The sequence below is a fragment of the Lathamus discolor genome, chromosome 4 (genome assembly GCF_037157495.1).
Source record: "Lathamus discolor isolate bLatDis1 chromosome 4, bLatDis1.hap1, whole genome shotgun sequence".
NCBI classification, from domain to species: Eukaryota; Metazoa; Chordata; class Aves; order Psittaciformes; family Psittacidae; genus Lathamus; species Lathamus discolor.
The window spans coordinates 29,838,763-29,852,160 of record NC_088887.1 but is presented as its reverse complement, the minus strand read 5'-3'; positions in this window follow the sequence as shown (position 1 = coordinate 29,852,160).

The following is a 13,398-nucleotide window of genomic DNA, read 5'->3' as shown; positions in this document are numbered from 1 at the left end:
ACCTGCGTTATCCTGTGGTGCTGTGACTCCTCCTCTGCACCTTTCCATACCTGATCACGCAGGGTAAGTGTCTGTTGATTTGTTTGGGTTTTTCTTTTCCAATCAGGAGCAAACTGCAAAATGTATCTTGAATATTGTGTCAAAAGACAAAAACATTGCAATGACAACAAATAGACACACTCACAAAAGCTTGGTCTTCCATAGCAAATGGCAGGAACACGGATTTACTGTAGGGGTGGGACAGCTGAAGAGGCTGTAAGTCACCTTCTGATCCTCTCACTCCCAGTGAGAAGTGTTTGGTGCATGTGTAGACACATTTCCTGGGATGCCCCTGGTCTACTAAACACGGTAAGTAGCAGAAGTGCCTGTTTGCCACTGGGTCTTTGCTGCAAAAGCACCACTGACTTCTGCCCAAACTGTTTGGATATACAAAATCATGTTTTCTACTTGCCTGTCTTCTCCCCGTTGAAGAAAAATATTGGAGGAAATATGAGGAAATCTCCTCTTAACACCCTGGTTTGGCACATCAGAGTTAAAGGTAGAACTCCCCTTTCTCACAGAGCCCAATAGGTGTTCAAGGTCAGCGTCCTACTCAGAAGGCAGCTACTCTGAAGGAGGGATCTCTTGGGAAAGCCTGACTGCGAGGGGCAATGGAAGCTAGGGTATGCTTCAGGGCTGGGCTACAGGTGTGCCCAGCATCCTGCCTCAGACAGCACCCACAGATGGCATTAAAGGTGTGGGCTTAGTAGCTTTACAGTGACCTCTGCTCCAAGAGGCTGTCCAGTGCACCCTTGAAGCAAGCCAAGCAAGCTTTTTGCATCCAGACACCCTTTGGTAAGGAGTCTCAAAGGTCTGGTACCCAGGCAGGGATGTGCCACCTTTACTCATTCTGAATTTTGATCCCGCTAGTTTGACTCCTCTAACTTTTTGTGTTGGAGGAAACTCTCTCCACGTCATCCCTGACTTTAGAAACCTCTGTCATGTTCCTCATAGCCAGCTTTTTTTTTTCCAGCCTGAGCCCTTTCAGGTACTCAAAGAGCCATTAATCCATCTCACTGAGTCTACAGGACTTTCTTCCTTCCCCAGAAGGTAATAGAAAGTACGAAGGTACAACAGTGAAAAGAAGTCAAAATTAAACATCTTGAATATGTTGCCAGCAAGTCTGACATGGATTGCTAGAATGGTTAAATTTTGCAGAGCTCCACATCTCTCTAGGGGATGACAATAAACGGCACAGAGAGGAAATGACATGAAAATGAAGTACGGTATTTGCAGCAGTTCCTACAGCAGTGGCACCTCTTGCAGCAAGTTAATGTTTGCTACTTCAGGTAGGATTATTGTCAGCTTGTAACATTACTGGACTAATCCAAAACCTTCAGGAAGTCGGTGAAGTAGTGGAATGGAGAAGAGTCAGGGCATCGGGCAGAAAGCAGCACACAACTAGGAGAGCACACACACGAGCAGTGAAGAGTAGCTCCTGTATGCCAGCTCGCTGTGCACTTCGTCGCACCTGATCTGAAATCCTTCCCGCTGCTTTGGCTTGAAAGCTCTGTGCTACCATGAGCCAACCGTCCCTGTGTGACACAGAATAAGATGGAAGGAAACTTCCTCCTCCAGTTCCTCTTGCAATTCCATGCAGTTTGGAGAGGTCCTTTTTGAGTGCTGTGACAGACTTGCTGGAGAGGTGGATCCTCATGTCACATCTATGCAATTAGCTGGTGACCCACACGCAATCACACATTGTTACAACAGCCAAGTAATCTGCTCCTGGGGAAAAAGTTGTCTGAAATGAAATACGCAACCCGAGGAAATAAGAATTAATTAGAAATAGAGTATTGAAACAAAGAAGAAGGGGGCCTGGAATTAATTAATGTTGCACAAACCAGACCAAAGCCAGAAACTGCGATTCATAAAGCTGCAGAGAAGCGTGAATAGAATATAAAGTATATGGTACACTGTTTATGAAAGGAGAGCAGGCTCCGAATCAACATCTGGAGTGTGATGAGGAAAAAGCCAAGCACTCCGCCATGCCAAGGGCTGGCAGGCAGCTGTCCTCGATGAACCTTTGCACTCACTGCACGTACAGAATTTCTCTGGGTACCACCTTGCACCAGATGCTGTCCTGCTTCCCCAGCCTCCGGAGCTCCCCAGTGTCAGCGCACAGGGCAGCACATGGTCACAAGACTTTTGCCTGTGGCCATGGTATTTGGGAGACTAAGGGAGCCCCGCAGCACAGGCCACAGACACAGGTTGCTCTGGATCACCTGTTGCCAGTGCCTGAGTAGTCTATGGTGCTACGTTTTAAATCTATCACACAGCCGTACTTCCAGCAACTTCCCTTTCAATTCCTAGAGAAAATGCCTATTGCCTTGCACAGCCAGTGCTGGTTGGGTTTCCTCCAGGAAAACTCCGTGAGCCCTGGGGCTCTCCTGCTGCTGCACGGGGACAGCCCTGTGTGGTTTCCCCAGGATTTGGAAGGCTTTGCCCTGCTTAGCCAAGGCAACTCGCAGTTGTGGTGGGCTGAGCCTGGCTGGACACCAGGTGCGCACCAAAGCTGCCCTATTGCTCCCCTCCGCTGAACAGGGGAGAGGAAAAACAATGAAAGGCTTGTGTGGTAAGGTAAGGACAGGGAGAGATCAGCCACCAGTTACGGTCATGGGCAAACCAGACTTGGCTTGAGGAAAATAGTTTAATTTATTATCAGTCAAATCAGAGTAGGATAATGAGAAATAACACCAAATATATATATATATCTCCATAAAACCACATTCCCCCCACCCCTCCATTATTTCCAGGCTCAGCTTCACTCCTCAATTCTCTATCTTTCCCCCAGTGGTGCAGGGAATGGGGGATTGCATTGAGTTCATTACACATTATCTCAGCTACTCCTTCCTCCTCAGGTGAGGAATGCAACTCCCCTGTTAACCTCCATGGGCTGCAGGTGGATATCTGCTCCACCATGGACCTCCATGGGTTGCAGGGGCACAGCCTGCCTCACCATGGTCTGTACCATGGGCTGTAGGGGAATCTCTGCTGTGGTGCCTGGAACACCCCCTCTCCTCCCTCTGCACTGACCCGGGTGTATTCAGGGATGTTTCTCTTACATTCTCACCCCTCTCTCTGGCTGCAATGAGCAGTAACTTTCACCCTTTCTCTAATCTGTTATCCCAGAGGTGCTACCACTGTCACTGATGGGCTCAGCCTTCGCCAGTGACAGTCCATACTGGTGCGCTGGCATTGGCTCTGTCAGACACGCGAAGCTTCTGGCAGCTTCTCACAGCAGCCACCCCTGTAGAACCCCTGCTACCAAACGGCAGAGCAGTACAGCACACCTGGTCCTCCAGGGGGGAGTTTCAGCTCAGATTTCTCTACTGTGCCCAACGTTCTCCAAGTGTTTTGTGATGGACAGCACACGGGCAGCTGACCTGGTACTCGGTGACCGCGCAGGAGCCCAAGACCTGCTTTGCTGGAGTGACCCATGCAGTTTGGTCCCGATGTCCACAGTGTGAGCCTCACCTGTCGCCAGTGCTCAGGGCTGTCTGAGAGGCAGTGAGCTCCAGCATCGCTTCAGGACGTGGCCAGAGCCCCAGCCGACATCAGTGCTCTGGCCCCGGCGCTGCTGGCAACCGGCCGGGCTCCTCACACTGCGTGGGGCGGAGCAGAGGCTGGAGCCGTGTTTCTGCAAGAGCGCACCAGTGCCTTTCCCAGGGCGAACCCCTGGGCTGCCCGCTGAATCTGCCTGTGCAGCGGGGGCCCGCGGAGCCCCAAACCCGACGGGAGCCCAGCCGCTTTTCTACAGGGGAGAACAGGGGCCTGGGGGGAAGGGAAAGAAGGAGGACACCGATACCCACCATCTCCTCCTCGTCTTTCTCCTCCTCCTCGCAGCTCCCGGGCGGGCCAAGGTCCCGTTCCAGGCTGTGGCCAGCGGGGGTCACTCTTCTCCTGCAAACCCCTCCGCTCCCGGCTTCCCTCCCGCCCTGCCGAGCCGCTCGTTTTTACCTGTGGATTTCTGCTTTCGGGAAGCAAACAGAAAATAAAGGAAAGGGCAGGCGTGCTCCGCAGGCAGCCCAGCATCATCCTCTTTGCTCGCATCACACAAGGCACCCCGCGCCCTCGCAGGGATCCCACAGACCTGGTGGAGGGTGCTGGCTGGGTTTTACGTCATTCCATTAGAGAAAGTAATTTCCAGGGATAGGTTCAGATTCGCTTCTTCTCAGCAGAGATTAACCCCCTTTAATTAACTCCTCCAGAGATATTAGAAGGTTTAGTGTCTTCATAGTTGCCCAAGCACTAATGACACTGGGACTGATGCTGCTGGTCCGTGAGGATCTGCCCCCGTGAAGGAGGACAGAGTGTCCCTCAAGCTTGTCTACCGTTTGGTACTAAGTCTTCAAAGAGACCCAAGGATCCCATCAAGGATTTAAAAAGGAGAGTCAGAATGGAGAAACACCCTCTAAAAGGCAAAAATATTGAAGATGGCCAGCTACTCACCTCCATCAGGAAGCCTGTGTCCGTGCTTGCGATGCAAATATTGCGTAAAGAGAAACAGATTTTGTACCTGCAGATTTTGGAAGTGGCATGTATGGCCCATCATCCCCTACTGCTGTTGCAGGATCTGCAGGGCGGTGTGGGAGGTAGCAGCCATTCACCAAGACCGTTTACAGGTTTATGCTGAGAGTCTTCCTGCTATGCCCTGTCTGGGTAGGTCAAGAGGAGAGAGCCTGGCATCACTGAAATTTGCTTTGAGAACTGCAGCACTGTGCTTAAAAGTGGCAAGTGAAGAGCATTAAAGAGTTCTCTGTGATACTAGAGAGTTTTGGGGAAAACCTTACTGTTGGAGAAGGCAGAGCGATGTGGAAACAAGCTTTGATACAAATGCAAGAACCTACTTCATCCTCTCCCATAAGTTCCTAATGCAGCATTAAAAAAAGCCCTTTAGATCTCCAGCAAGAAACTAAAAGGCTCAACTAGAGGAAGAGTATCATCTTTCTTCGAGGTCACTGCAATAGCAGGCTATTAGTTGAATTATATACTGTAATACTCTGGGAAAAAGGAGATAAAGACAGCAAAAAAAGCAACTTAAAAAGATAAGAAAATCCAATCCTCTGCCCCCTCAAAACCTCATGAAGCATGAGAAAATGAGCAGTTGGTAATGAAATGATTTTTAAATGACCCTTCTTTCTCTGCCTCCCATTTAAAAAGTAAAGAAAGAGCTGTTAGAAGTAAAATAAAGCTGAGTGCTGGGATGAAAATTACACGTTTGCACAGCAAATGCATTCTGATTGAAAAAGTAGCTGGGTCTGGGAGGGCTCACCGCAGCGTGGTGCAGACAAGCTGGAGCAGTGGGGCTCGCCTCTGCATTTCCCCAGGGACATGCAAGAACAGACTCCAAGGAGACGCAGGGAAAGGCCCCTAGCAGCGTGCTGTGACTGTCTTTATTTCTGTAGATGGCCCAAGAAAATGTTTCAGGATGTTGAGGCAAAAGCAGGGGTTGGAAGGTCCTAAACACACATGTGGAGACTTAAGATCAGGTGGGGGTGAGGCTGGCGGCAGTGAGGCAGTGTTGTTGGGAGCTAAAGAGAGTAATGAAGAGAGAATCGCTGGGGAAAGGGAAGCGATGTACTGCAGTCCTGTTCAGTTGTGGGATAGTTACTGCAGGGGAGGACTGTTTTATTTAGGATATTTGGGTTGAATAGCTCGAACCCACAGAGTGCTGCCCTGATCTGCAGGTAGGGCTGCGGGGCACAGCAGCACAGACGCCCCCCATACAGTGCCTGTCCCTGATGGCAAGGGGGCTCACCTGCTCCAGAGGCGCTCTCCATTCTTCTGTTTGCTGTACCAGGTTTTCACATCTCACCCTTGCATTAGCTGAGGTCTGCAGTACAGGGCAACGTCTCTGCTTGTTCTGTTGTTGAGAGTCCACAGGGACGCTGCTGCTTTCACCTGGTTGGCTTTATGACTGGGCTCTAAGCAAAAAACATATTGTGCTACCAGCTGGGTGACAGTTCCCTTCCTCTACACCTATATCTGCCTTTTAAAACTGCACATTTTTAAGCGCTACCTCATGGCTCTACACTAACACGTAAGTATAAAATATACGGCAGCAGTAGGCAAAGAATGTGCTTAGCATGAATCAGAGGAATTAGCGTTCTGCAAAACCATTGTCCTGAGCACTTCGTCAGTCCACAAAGATGTCCCATCCCTGGGGAGACTGATACTGTGGCATGAGGAAGAAACTTGTGTAAATAAAAACACTTAGATCCCAAACACGCACAAGTTTAGAGTCATATTGTGACACAGTCAAGTAATTCCCACAGCTGTGTGTAAAAATGTGCAGTAACATTACGCAATGTTGATCTCTGGCTGGTCCTATCACCGTGTCACCTGGAGTGACAAAATGGATCTGTTTGTGGGAAGCATAGTATATAGATTAAGCTTTCTCTTGGATTCTTGCTCTCTGGTCCTGAAACCAATGAAATGAGGAAGAAATGGGAAAGTATCATCCCAGGATTTAACTATCTATCTTGTGTTTACAGCTGGGAAAGGGCTTCTTTCCAGTTTCATAAAGAACAGGAGTTATGTGGGGTTAACAACAATTTCACAAACTTGAGGGCCATATCAATTGACCTGTGATGTCTGGTTTGGATGGAGCATTTTCTTCCTACAGCCCCTCCATCACTGTCCTAGCAGCTAGAGCCAGCCTCACTTGCAGGCTCTTTATAGAACATCCTGGAGACATTGTATGCAGTATGTGTTTCTGAAAACTATGGATGTTAGACATGTGAAGGGACGATGTTGCTTTGCTAATAAAGTTAAATTGTACTGAATTTGAGCCTGAAGGGACTGTTAATACAGCATAGTGTAAGGACAAGACAGAAATGCTGACAAAACAATCCTGAGCATGTTTAAACACTTCTTGAGCTTAGGCGCTAGGTGAAAAAAACCCATGCAACCATTTTCATTGGTAGCTCTCTGTTGCTTTGGTGACAGTGGAAGAGGCCTTCCAGGATCAGCAGTGGTGATTAAGGTGATGAGGAGGTTTTACATTAGTTGCTTTCAGCTGGGGCTCCTGAAGCAAAGTTCAGGCTGCTGCCCTGGGCATGTTCACACTCTCTCAGTTGATGCTATTCCCATCTGGTGCAATGGTGACACCATCAACTGGGACATTCTAGCCTATTGCACTGTGAAAACTGCTGTCACACCATTGTGGCAGGAGCTGGAAAACACTATTAAAAGTCAGCAGGCTCAGTATATCCCTGACACAACTGATTTAAAAAGAAGTAAATCAGAATCAAATGACGCTGGTAGCTCAATTTGCTCAGGCCTGCTCATGGCTGGGGAAAGTTCTTCCCACTATAACTTCTTCACAGAGAGCATAGATTTATCCTCTTCAAGCAAGATGGTGTTCACCTGCCTAGGGCTGTTTTGGAGGTGGGAATGTGCAAGTCTCTTCAATGAAGAGAGAAAACAGGCTTTACTTTTTTCCTCTGAAGAAAAAACACAAGAAGAGATGCATTATAATTTCTGTGAGACTATTTCCAACAAATGCCCCTTTTCTTCAGTGTGGTAGGGAATTCCAGTCTTTTCTTTTGTTTGGTACTTACGGGAATTACTAATTTCTCATAACACAAATTTGTCTTTCCTGATCCTAGTTTTAACTTTACCTTCTTGCAGAGAAACATCAGTGGACACGCAGGAGCTAGCTATGGCTCAGTTTGTGTTACTGATTCAATGTGGCTCAGTCCATGGTGACATGATACGCTCTGAAGTTCTGAGGAAGTTTTGTTATGCCTTCAGATAAAATGGGACCTGGATTGTGTTTGTTTCCTATAAGCTTATTAAAGAGGCATGGATGTACCTACTTGACAGTAAACTCTGCACCCTTTGAATATCTCTCTCTCCTGCTAAGGGAGGTGGTTCCACATCAGTTCTCCTGGTGGCACCATGGCTCTGTGGGTTGCTAATGCAACAGGAACAAAGGAGGAAAAGTCTTTTTATCACAATGGTGACGATGTAGGAACTATTGAATGTTGAGCACAAAGCCCTGCAGCTTTCAGCACATCATACCCCGCTTCCATGCGGCTCGTCGTCTTACATTAGTGGTTTTCATCTGGCTGTTTTAGCTGTGCTGTGCCATTGCACTAGTATTAAGTTAGGATGACGAGTCTTTCGGTTTTCATTTATGAAAGTTTCAAGAGAACTATTGGTGACTGCTGGCTGGGATGTGTGACAACAGATTTCATAGTCAAATGTCAAGCATTCATCTCTGAAAAGCTTGCCTTCAAATGATAAACATGAACAACCTGTAAAAAAAACCCTTTTTCTTTCTTTTCCTTTTCCATTTTAACTCTGGACTTTGATTTAATTTCAAAACATGTAAGAAAAGACCCTACATAGCCCTAATGGACTCCACAAAAAAATCTCTTTTGAGGACTGGTTAATCAATGCTTTTAGTCACTATAAAAATCCTGTTTCACTTGAAAGCCGCTATACTAGGACAGTCAGAAACAGACGGGGAGTAGCGCACTCAGTGCATGTTTGCATTAGTGTTTTAGCTGGCTCTGGGGCGTGCTTTCCAAGCCAACATCCCGATCACCCTAGCTGACCCAGCCTTGGTTCTCATCCCAGGGAGATGCTGGTGCCAGTGACCTGGCACCCTTTTGGATTAGGTGGAAGCGGAGGATCTGCTCTAGGTACACACATGCCATGCACTCTGGCCTCGAATGGGGACATGAGTGTCTGAACCAACGACTTGAGCACGCAGCTACTGAGACCTCCAGGACTTGCTGCGGATGCAGGCACTAACAGAGGCTCAGGAAACACCAGTCACACAGTGCTCTGAAGTGCTTCTTGGGCAATAGAAACCCAAATAGACCTTCAGGTTTGTCATGAGCTCCCTGCATTATGGAGGAGGAGGGATGGGAAGGGTGCCATGCCCCTGAGGCTAGACCATGCCCTCTCTTGACTCTGCTGCACCCCTGGGCCTCAGTGGTGGACCCTCCAGGCTCTGCTCACAGGGGAATGGCTCTTTTTGATGATGGGGCACCATGCCTGCTGCTTCAGTTAGGTGATGTAGCCAGGGTTTATTTGTTATTACCACAGTTCAGCTAGGTAAACCAGGATGGCTTCCCACAAGCATTTACAAGCACATTGAGCAGAGCATTTCCTGAAGGCAGTAATTCTGTTTCCAGAGATCTAAGTTTCTCTGTGTGCCTGTGTGTATAGGCAGCATCTGTCTCACACTGGAAAAGCATCTCATTAACCGAATTAGCAAAATAGCTATCACATCATTTGATCCTGCTGATAGCTTCTGTACTACCTCTGAAGTTCAGAGAGAGGACTGCCTTAGCTGATACAGCAGGTAAGGCCTGTGGGAATGTTGAAACGATCACTCAAAAAACCCTCATGGCCAGTACACTCAGGGGACAGCAGCCACCTAATAAGTGAGAAAGCTGTTAAATTAAAACTATAACAAATCTAAAGATTACAGCACTTAGCCACCAGGAATTCAGCTTTGTAGATTCTGAACACTTCTGTCTCAGTCCAACAAAGCCCCTAAGCACGTACTTAAACACAGTGTTATTGATCTTGCAAGGATCACTTGCCAGCTTAAAGGTAAGCATATCACAGAATCACAGAATCCCAAGGGTTGGAAGGGACCTAAAAAGATCATCTAGTCCAACCCCCCTGCAAGAGCAGGGTAACCTACAGTACAAATATGCATGAGTACATTAGAAATTCAGCTCATGGCTGTGACTCACAAGCTACTCTGAAGCAATGCCTGACCACAACAGAGGGCCAAATCACAGACCAACCAAGACAGATTATTTTCCAGCAGAATAGGAAAAAAGAAGGTTCCTTAAAGAGCGAAGGAAGGAGCTGGATATTTCTTAATCGCTGCAAGCATAAATGGAAGAAAAATTGCTAATCAGGAATCTATTGATAACCACACAATTCACAATCATTCTACCTGCATTGTGTGGAGCTACACTGTTGCTTTTTAGATAGCGTAAGGAGAAAAACCTAACTGCTGGGAATTTGAAAAAGAAATGTAGGCACGCAGTCTGAAGGAGGTTTGGATATGATGAAGTGTAATTTGAGGATTTGCTTTGAATGTTTATTGTAAGCATCTTTTTAATTCTTTCTATTTTTCTTTTTTCTCTTAAAATTAACCTCTTAAATCTGCTACCAAATGTTAGTCCCACAGATAGGACAGGTGTAGCTTGAATGTAGCTAAGGTGACTCTCACACAGCCCTGGGCCCTGACCTGTGAAGTCTTGTGTGTAGGACCCGCAGTACTTCGAAGGCTGATGCTGTTCTGCTACTTTCAGGGTATGTAAGGAAACCAGAGTGGGTAGCCAAGTGATCACTGTGAAATTTCCATCTTGAAGTATATTTGTGCTCAGCTCTAACTCAGGTTACTGCACACAGTAACACCTCACAACCCTCTTTTCCATCAAGAGATCTTTATTCTCACTGCAAGGAAAAGAAGGGCCACGATGGCCATTTCCAGACGGACACTGAAGAAAAGGGAATGTGTGACACACAGATGTTTTCTCTGGCAGACCAGAGATTTAGTTTTGAATCATATATATCTCAGGTTTGATAAACCTCAGCCAGAATCCTTTCCATTACAACCTTTCCATTCAGCAAAAAGACAATGCAGATCTGCATGCTTGTGTACGGCATTGTTAGCACAAAATAAAAAGGGCATCTTTAAAGGAGGATCTTCCTCAGAGGATGAACCTGAGGAGCACCTGACTTTATGTGGCATGTCCAAATGGGGTGCAGGATGTGCTGCACAAGCCCTGTACCTATTGCAAAATAAATTTGAACTTCTGCATGTGGGTTGCTGCTATGGGATGGGCTGCTGTCCTGGTACATGCATCCATGGGTGGTAAAGGAATTGCTGCAGTGGCCTCACCAGTGGTCCTGCTCTCTACCTGCATCTCAGCCCCATTCAAGCTCATGGAGGCCATGCTCTATATCAGGCTGTTTTTTCTGCATCATCTGCTCTGATACTTTCCAGTCCCAGGCTCTCTGTAGAGGAGCCATCCCAGTGCCAGAGGATGCTGAGAGAAACTGCCGCCATACCCTTACCTCCAGGGAGGCAGGACTGCTTCACTGGTTTAAAAACTCATCTCATGATGTAATTCACCTCTTCTGAGGAGAAAGGGGGAGAAAAAGAACATTACCCCAGTGTAAAACTTCCTTGCTCTGTGCTGTGCAGCCCACTGTTAAGGGCTTCAGTGAAACCTGAGGTGTCTTTGTAATGAAATAACTCCCTGAAGAAATTATGTGAAATTTGAACCTCTCATTTTCTATGGCTATAGGAAAAAATGTATGTGTGAGAAGACAGCAACTTTCCTTAAGGCATTTGGAGACATGCATGGATAGCTGATCTCATTTAGAAACTTGGAGCTCCCAAACCCCTTGTGTTCATCAATGACTTTGAAAGTGATTTGGTCTATAATAGCATTAAGAAGTGCTAAGAGAAATCAAGAGCTTATTGTTGGTGCTGCAAGTGCAGAGAGGGAACACATTCCTTTCCTTTTGTCTTATAACTATAAACACACAGAGAAATGATGGTCCCTGACCCAGTGAACAGACCATCATGGTACAAGCACATGATTAGGAAAGGTTCTCTGCCGATGCCGCAGTCCAGACAGACAGGGGGAAACACAAGCACAAGCAGATGCAATAACTTTCTGTGTCATTCAGCAGAGCCGTGGTAAGGTCCGTGTGTCCTGACTCCCACAAAATGGTGATAAAATGATATGTCAAAAAGAAGGATTTTCCTTGGCACAAACCACAATGACATCAAAGACTTTGAACGAGATAAAGATATTAGGTTAATGTCTTTTGTTCCTCAACTGAACGTTTTAGTCAGTGAACAGAATTAATTTTGTTGACATAATGGATTTATTGTTTCAACAAAATGCTTGTCTGTTTTCACTCAGTGGATAAGGGATTTGACAAAACTAATGCTGATATCGAGGGATTCTTATATAGCTGAATTATCAACCTGATAAAATGCCACTAGTGTAAAAGAGAACATGAAGGGGGGAAAAAAGAGTCTATAGCCCAGAGGCATTAGTGCTCATAAGAAGTACATAAAAAATGCATTACTTTTACTCTTTGCGTGGCTTTTTGTGATGAGCAAGGTGCTGCTGATACAGACCATATGCTTCCACACACCCCTGCTTGCAAAGATGAAAGCCCGCTTCCCAAAAACCTGTGAGGCCTGCCTGCAGTCAGGATTTGTGAGTAAGGAAAGCACTCGGTCTGGGCCAGCAGGGAGGGAAAGGCTGTGGGTGGCATCTGCCTAGACTTCAGTAGAGTCTTTGACACCATTTCCCACAGCATTCTTCTGGAGAAACTGGCTGTATACTCTTTGCTGGGTAAAAAGCTGACTGAATGACTGAGCCCAAAGAGTGGTGGCGGATGGAGGTAAATCCAGTTGGCAGATGGTCACAAGTTGTGTTCCCCAGAGCTCAGTACTGGGGCCAGCTCTGTTTGGTATCTTCATCAATGATCAGGACAAGATCAGTTGCTCTGCTGGAGTGTTGAAAGGCACTGCAGAGGGTTCTGGATGGACTGGATTGAAGGGCCGTGGCCAGTGGTGCGAGGTTCAACAAGGCAAAGTGCTGTGTCCTGCACTTGGGCCGCAACAAACTCATGCAATGCTCGAGGCTTGGGGAAGAATGGCCAGAAAGCTGCCTGCTGGAAGAGGACCGGGAAGGGCTGATTGACATCCACCCTTCTGGACATTCCTGGGAGTGAAGCAAGGAGCTGGAGCAGAGAACAATGAACACCGGTGGTACTGAATAGACTACAAAATCCATCTGAGAAGCACAGTGTTTGCAACGCAGAGGGTTTATGTGGAGTCAGGACATGAAACTTGCTTATGCAGAAGTCAGCAAAATTTTCAGTCTGTCTATGCAAGCTAATTTCTATCTGCATCAACAAATGAAAACTGGTTTTGTCCCTTCAGCGCTGGGCTGTAGCCTTTCAGACAGCACTCCCCCTTATGAACTGAGAGCTTTATGTTTAGGAAGAACCATCAAGAAGACAATGAGTTGCATTCACATGCTAAGCAATGTAGGGCATATCCTGTCCCTGACAACCTTGCTCTTCACTGAACTCTGCTGCCTGGGTTCTGTGCTTCTGTCAGGGAGGGGTTGGTGATGTGCAGCATCAAGGACCTCAAAGACAGGGGAACACAAAAGAGATGAAAAGATCAGAAAAAGAGAGAGAGGTAAGAATGAGAGAGACAAAGAAAAAAGGGTGAAGAAAAATGATGAAGAGATAAGAAAGAGGGAAAGCCATTGTCATCTGATTTCTTTGTACAAATCATAGAATCTTTTAGGTTAGAAAAGACCTTTAGGATTGAGTCCA